Raw genomic sequence first — 8438 nt, 5'->3', positions numbered from 1 at the left:
TAACTTGCATGCAAGGAATAAGTATGACATGTTTTTCAGTGGCCGATAAAAATTGAAGGGCCAAAAGAAAAGTTACAGGCTTGAAAGAACTGAGTGTCTACAGATTTTGATGACATCTTCCATAGTTTACAACAACCATCAGTGATGGTTTTGATATTGTGATGTGTAAAAAATTATCATTGAAACGATCAAGAATTTGGTAGAACATTTTGAATTTTATTTTTCATCAAAAGGAGATCCACTCATGGGGCTGGCCGGGTGGCGCAGCGGTTGGGTGGGCACGTTCCACTGTGGCGGCCTGGGATTCCCCAGTTCGGATCCTGGGTGCGGACATGGCACCGCTTGGCACGCCATGCTGTGGTAGGCGTCCCATATATAAAGTGGAGGAAGATGGGCACAGATGTTAGCTCAGGGCCAGTCTTCCTTGGAAAAAGGAGGAGGATTGGTAGCAGTTAACTCAGGGCTAATCTTCCTCAAAAAAGAAAAAAAAGAAGAAGAAGAAGATCCACTCATAAGAAATTCATGGATCTGGAATCCATTTATTTCATCAAAAGATAATTTATATTTAACCATAACTTTATGGGATAAATTATCGGAACTCATAACTCATGAATGAATTGCAGATGAATTTTGAAATACACCATTTGGATAAAGTTAGAAATGAACATCCTGAACTTGATGAAATTGCTTTAAAATTTTTTCTTCTTTTCTTGCCAATATATCTGAGATTGTTTGTGGGAGCGTATCAAAACAAACATTCAAATAGCTTTGTTATACATTATGCCTTGTGAGTTGCGTTGTTTATGACCCAACCTACACTAGATAACAAGAAAGAAGCAGGCTCATTGCTCACAAGGAAAACGCCACATAGACATGTTCATTCAAAGTGTGAATAGGCATGTAATATGAGGAATTGCTATTTCACTCATAAGTTTTTTTATTAAGAAAGCAAAATGACAGTTACCAGTGTAATAGTGTTTCAGTTATCTGTTGCTTCATAACAAATAACTCCAGAGCTCAGTGGCTTGAAACAATGACAACCATTTATTTCACTCATGAATCTACAGTTAGGGCTCAATATGGATGGCTCGTCTCTGCTCCATGTGGTGTCACTGGGCCATGGAGAATGAACTATCAAAATGGCTTACTCACATGGCCGGCAAGTTGGTGTTAACTTTTGAGTGGGAGCTCAACTGGGACTGTGGGCTGGAGGCCTCAGTTCTTCTCGTGGACTTCTCACAGACTGCTTGAGCTCACTCAGAGGATGATGGATCCATTCCAAAGGTGAGTGTCCCAGGAAGACCAGAGAGAAGCTACCTGTCTCTTTGGAATTTATTCTAAGTCTGACAGTGTCATTTCTGCCTGCAGTCCGTCGGTCAAGGCAGTCACAAAGGCCCACCCAGGTTCAAGGGAAGGGGATACAGACCTCACCACTCAATGGAATGACTGTCAAGGTCACATTATAAAAGAGCATATGGGATTGGAGATATCATGGCAGCCATCTTTGCAAACTATTGTTTGCTACAAAAATAATTCTCTATTTTAATCACTTTTACACATAGTTTCAATGAAGAGTAGATACAGTTTTGTCATTCTTTTTCTCTATGTTATGTTTGTTCAGATTATATTTATTAAAATGTATTTTTAAGTCAGTTGACTCTAATGACAAATCATGAAGTCTTGTATTTTGCATGTCTTTGTTTTGGTTTGGTTTCATTTCCTTTTTCTGATTGGTTTGCTATAGAAAGGAAATGGAAAAGGAAACTGGACATTCAACACAGTTTGAGAAGCACTGATCCGCACTAAGAGTGAAAAGCACAGCACTGCCTGGTGGACTCCCATCAGCCCTGCATAACACAGGGAACTCCTGAGACTCAGAACCATGGAGAGCTGCGGAAGCAAGAGGAACGTAATCACAGCATCCGCAACGAGTGGTAGCGTTATCTTCCCTCTTCATTTTTACGCCTCTCGTTAGGAAAGTCTGTATTACTGCTCTGTTTGCCTCCATAATTACACCTTATTAAGTCCCATATCCCTCTACTTCCTCTGATAGTCTCTTAGTCCTGTACCATAAACAATGGTAAAATTTACGTTCTTCCTCTTCCTTCCCAACTCACCTGATTTGCGTCAATAATATATTTCTTTTTAAAAAAATTATTTTATTGAAGTCACATTGGTTTATAACATTGTGTAAATTTCAGGTGTACGTTATTATATTTCAGCTTCTGTACAGACTGCATTGCGTTCAACACCAAAAGTCTAGTTTCCATCATCACCATACTTATGTGCTCTTCACTTCTTTCTCCCTTCCCATAACCACCTTCCTCTCTGGTAACCGCCAATCTGTTCTCCTTATCTAGATGTTTGTTTGTCTTCCACATATGAGTATTTGTCTTTCTCTGTCTGATTTATTTTGCTTAGCATAATACCCTCTAGGTCCGGCCATGTTGTCTCAAATGGCAAGATTTCTTCTTTTTTACAACTGAGTAATATTCCATTGTATATATATATATACCACATCTTCTTTATCCGTTTATCTGTTGATGGGCACTTGGGTTGCTTCCAAATCTTGGCTATTGTGAATAATGCGGCAATGAACATAGGGGTGCATATATCTTTTCAAATTAGTATTTTCGTGTTCTTTGGATAAATACCCAGAAGTGGAATAGCTGGATAATAATATATTTCTTATTGTTTACCTTCATGGTGTTAAATGTTTATACTTCTATTGATTTGGCAACTTTAAATGGTATCTTTAGACTTCAGTTACAAATGAGACAATTAGTAAAGTCACTCTACCTTTCATATGCTTTTCTCGTTCCCCTCCCAAAATATGTTTATTTTATTATTCTTACATTATTAAGGTATATAACATTTATATATCATTCTTTACCCTCGCTTTTACATTTGTTTTAGTCTTTGCTCTACTATAAATATATGATTTCTCAAATTTTCAAAAGATAGTCCTTTCACTATACTTTTCTCAGTCATCTTTTGGCTGGCTGAAGTTCCTTCTATAGTTGCTATATACTGAATGTTTGTGTCCCCCCAAATTCATGTGTTATATCCTACTGCCCAGTGTGATGGTATTTGGGTTTGGGGCCTTTGAGAGGTGATTCTGGTCTCATGAATGAGATTGGGGCTCTTATAAAGAGACCCCAGAGAGCCCCCTTCCCCCTGCTACCCTGTGAGGACACAGTGAAAAGACACTGTCTATGAACAAGGAAGCAGGTTCTCACCAAACACAGAATCTGCCAGCGCCTTGATTTTGGACTTCCAGCCTCCAGAACTATGAGAAACAAATTTCTGTTGTTTATAAGCCACCCAGTCTGTTCTGGTATTCTGTTATAGCAGCCCAAATGGACTAAGACAATAGCCTCTATACTTTTCTCAAGAAGCACTCATGGGAAAAGTATTTCCCTAATTATTACACGTTCAATGGGTAAAATACAGATTAGCTGGATATAAAACCTTGGCTCAACATTCTTTTCTTGAGGATCTTATAGACGTGTCATTGTTCTCTCATGTTGAATGTCACCCTGGAGAAATCTGAAACTAGCCTGATTTCTTTTGTACATAAGTGACCTGATTTTTTTTGCCTGATTGACCAAAGTCTTCATTCTTTTAAAATCCAATTTTTTTCTAATGGTTTTATAGTTTTACATTTCAGTCCGTGATTCCTTCTGTTTTACTCAAGATTGTCCAGAAAATCTGAACCAATAGAAGATATGTATAAGATTTATTGTAAGGAATTGGCTCACATGATTATGGAGGCTGGCAAGTTTCAAGATCTGCAGGGTGAGTTGGCAAGCTGGAGACCCAGGAAGTGCTGATGTTTTGACTCAAGTCCAAAGACAAATAAAAATGCCAATGCTCCAGTTCAAAGACCATCAGGCAGGAATAATTCTCTCTTATTTGGGGGAGGGTCAGCCTTTTGGTTCTATTTAGGCCTTCAACTGATTGAATGCGACCCACCCACACTGAGGAAGGCAATCTGCTTTACTCAGTCTGCAAATTTAAATGCTTATCACATTAAATACACTCCCAGAAAAATGTTTCACCAAATAGCTGGACACCCCATGGTCCAGTTATTAACCATCCACCATCAGTTAACTTTTGCAGAAGATGTAAAGTCCAGGTAGAGGTTCATTTTTTTGGCTATGGCTGTCCAATTGTCCCAGAACCATTTCTTAAAAAGGCGACCTTTCTTCCAGTAAATTGCTTTTGCACCTTTGTCAAAATTCAGCTGGCTGTATTTGCATGGGTCTGTTTTTGGGTTCCATTGATCTGTGCATTGAACAGTATATCAATTTGGGGAGAATTGACATTTTTTCCCAATTTTTTTTATTGTGATAAAATACACATAACATAAAATCTACCATCTTAACCATCTTGAAGTGTATATTCAGTGGTATTAAGCACATTCATATTATTGTGCAACCATCACTACCTTCATCTCCAGAATTCTTTTCATCTTGCAAAACTGAAACTCTGCACCCTACTGAAAAATAACTCTCCATAACCCCCTCCCCCAGCCCCTGGAAACCACCATTCTACTTTTTCTTTTTTTATAACCCCCTTCCCCCAGCCCCTGGAAACCACCATTCTACTTTTTGGGGTTTTTTTTGATCTCCCCTTTCTCCCTTCCCCCAGCCTCTGGTAACCACCATTCTGCTGTCTGTTACTATGAGTTTGGCTTTTTTTTTTAAGACTCCACATACAAGTGAGTTCATGCAATATTGTCTTTCTGTGTCACAATATTTCTGTGAAATTTTCTCATATTTCACTTAGCTTAATGTTCTCCAGGCTCATTCATGTTATCACAAGTGGGAGGATTTCCTTATTTTTTAAGGCTGACTAGTATTCCATTGTATATATACGTATACCACGTTTTCCTTATACATTCATCCATTGATGAACATTTAGGTGGTTCTAAAACCTGTTGGTGAAGTCCTAACAGGAACTATCGTTAGGCTGGGAGGATATGGGGCTGCAATGGTTGATGGGATTAAGGTGAAAGTTTGGACGAAAATTGGAAAGTTTGAACAGACTGTGTGAAGCAGTTACATCTCCTTCATGTGAATTGTGAGGATGGATTTTGTGTCTGACTGGGGAAAGTTTCCTCTATTTAGTATCATAAAACAGGAGGCAAGTAAATCTGCCCTTCAGGCAATAGTGATTGGCCATGCTAAATGGGAATCAGTAATGTTGCCCGAACCCACACAGGCTGTTAATTTTAAACAGTATAGGATACCTGGTGGACAAAACATGTACTAGGACCCAAGTCTGGTTCATTTATTTGGATTTGAGGGGTGCATAGTCCACATCTGGAAATATTGCTAGATCTTATCCATAACACCACTTGAAAGAAATCCTGGAATCCTTACTCAGACTGGAGCTTATGACAAAGGGCGGTGAGCACCACCTATCAATGACTACTGAGATTTTGGATAAGAGGATTTTCATTTAAGGAGCAATTACTAGCTTGCTACTGGACATTAATTGAAACTGCACCTGTGACTGAAGGACATAAAATTAATCTTGAAGACTGAAATACACATAATGTCTTGGGTGATGTTAGAGAAACACTAATGCAGAAGGCAGCACCCAGACGAGGTCCGTAATAAAGTGGAACTGGTTTTGCAGGAACATGCCACAAGGGCAATGCAAAGAGGTAACAGGTGTTCACAAGCAGACAGACTCTTTTCCCCTAGGCCAACTTTGGAACCACCTGAAGAATTGCTGGGCCTGTAGCTACTTGGGCAGTGGCCTATGAGCAGCTTTCTTTTGATCAAAAAAGAGCTGCTTGGTTTATGGACAGCAGTTTCAAGGTGAATGGACAGCATCGTGTTTGGAAGGCTACCACTCTGATTGAAGAAGGTAAAAACAAATCAGCTCAGTGGGCCGCATTATGTGCTATGAGCCCCTTTGTTTGGGTTTTGAACCAACTCATGGGCAGTGGCTAATGTCCTGGCCATGTGGTTAGGTAGAAGAACAACGGAAAGCTGGCCTGTCAAAGGGATGTCTGCAGGGGATGCTGCCCTGTGGAAATCAATATGGAATTCAAATAGGTATGTTAAATGAGGGCATGTTGCTGGACATCAGAAGAACCTCCTTCTAGGATGGGAAGGTGATTGGAAGCAGAAAGTGGATCCCCTGATGTGCTCACCTGAGGTGGCTCCCTGGGTCTAGGAAATGAGTGGATATGGGGGCCGCAGCAATGCAGAGATGGGATGGTCTAAACATTGTCTTCTTGGACCCTCTGGGGCTCAAAGAGCCAATAAGAACTTTTCTGTCTGCTAACAAGAACCACAGAGGCTGCAGATGGCTATGGGGCAGATTCCCCTGGGAGAAGAGCTGGCAGTTCAACCGATGCTAATAGCCGTGGAGGCTACAAATGGGCCTTGACAGGAATAGACGCACTTTGGACTGGGCCTTGCACGCCCAGAGGCAGATGCAAATGCTCAAAATACTATAAAGGGACTGGACCAGAACCAGCCCTGATGGCCTAGTGGTTAAAGTTTGGCGCTCTCAATGCTTCGGCAGCCCAGGTTCATTTCCTGGTGGTGGAACCACACCACCCGTCTGTCAGATGCCATGCTGTGACAGCAGCTCACGTAGAAGAACTAGAGGGATTTACAACTACGATAAACATGCATGGGCTTTGGGGAGAAAAAAAATAGAGGAGGATTGGAAATAGATGTTAGCTCAGGGCAAATCCTCCCCTTAAAAACAAGAGGACTGGACCAGAAGCTATTGCAGCACTGTGGACCTCTGAGTGACATTTCTTCAGATCAAAGAACAAACTTCAGGTTCCAAAGTGTCCAACAATGGGCAAAGAGATATCACTTCCAACGGACGTATGATGTTGCCTATCACCCTCAGAGTAAAGGTCTAGTGGAGAATTGGAACGGGCAGTTGAACATTTATTGACTAAAACAGGAAGAGGGAGATAAAGGCATGAAAGACTGACTTACACACCTTCATAAGTGTGTGCTCACATTCACTGTGAGGGGGACCAAGGGGGGTCCCCATTAGATAGATTTCTCCACTTTTCTAGGGGATCTGGAGGAGAAGGGATGGGGGAGAATGCTGGTATGACTCTGCAGTTCTGGCCAGGAGAGAAAATGGTGGTACGACTATACTTTTTTCTCCACATCGCCTCAACTTTCTTATTTTTTTACCTGATGCAGTAGTCCCAAGGACCAGGGCTTCAACCGTGGGTGCTGGAACCAGGATGACCCCTAAGGAAGAAACTGTAACTCTACTTTTAAACCTTTATACCAGAATTCCTAAGAGGCTGAAGGCATGGATTACGCTGTTGCTAATCTGGCAAAATTGGGATTAATAGTGAATGCAGTTGTATTGCCTAGTGGTTGAGAAAGCCCACTAGTGTTGTACCTGTTACCCTACCCTATATGAACGGGAGTGGACTGAGGGGGAGGCATTTGCTAGACTAGTATCAGTCTTGGCAATCTGGAACAGCATAGTACTAGGCTTAACCTAATGGCCCTTCCAACAGGGAAAAGCCTGAGTAAAAAGAAATCACAAATAGAAAGAAGTAATAGTAGCTGAGGGTAAAACAATGAATAAATGGATTATGGTGGAAGCAACCTAAGTGCCCATCAACAGACAAATGGATAAAGAAGATGTGGTACATATATACAATGGAATACTACTCAGCTGCAAAACAGAACAAAATCATTCCATTTGCAATAACATGGATGGACCTTGAGAGAATTATGTTAAGTGAAATAAGCCAGCGAGAGAAAGATAATCTGTGTATGACTCCACTCATATGAGGAATTTAAAACTATGGACCAAGAACAGTTTAGTGGATACCAGGGAAAGGTGGAGTGGGGGGTGGGCACAAAGGGTGAAGTGGTGCACCTACAACATGACTGACAAACATTAATGTACAATTGAAATTTCACAAGATTGTAACCTATCAATAACTCAATAAAAAAAAAAAACCATAGATAAGCTTTCTAGGCTTGAACAGTGCCTGCTTTCTGGAAAAAAAAAAAAAGGATTATGCAACAAGGAAAATCCAGTATGACATTAATGCCTTGAGGGAGGCTCAGAGCGAAAGATGATATTGTCTCTTAAGAGGGCTCAATTATGCCAGATTCCTGAAAGGGTGAAGACCACTCCTGTTTTTGGAAACTGACTTAGAGTTGAATGGAAGCCTGCAAACCTGAATGGCATTGCTTTGGGAGACATTGTGGTCATATGATATGATGATGAGCTGGACCAGTTTTTGACAATTAAGTGAAACTCTAGTAATGTGCTACGATCTTTTGACTCTTATTTTTCAGGTTATGTCTACAACTCATACTGCGATATGGTGTAACACCGGCATTGTCTTATCAGTAAGATGGCAGTACTGATATTGATAGTTAAATCCATTGGGAAATTGAGTTAAGAGCCTCCTACTC

The sequence above is a fragment of the Equus caballus genome, chromosome 8 (genome assembly GCF_041296265.1).
Source record: "Equus caballus isolate H_3958 breed thoroughbred chromosome 8, TB-T2T, whole genome shotgun sequence".
NCBI classification, from domain to species: domain Eukaryota; kingdom Metazoa; phylum Chordata; class Mammalia; order Perissodactyla; family Equidae; genus Equus; species Equus caballus.
This window is presented reverse-complemented; position numbering follows the sequence as displayed.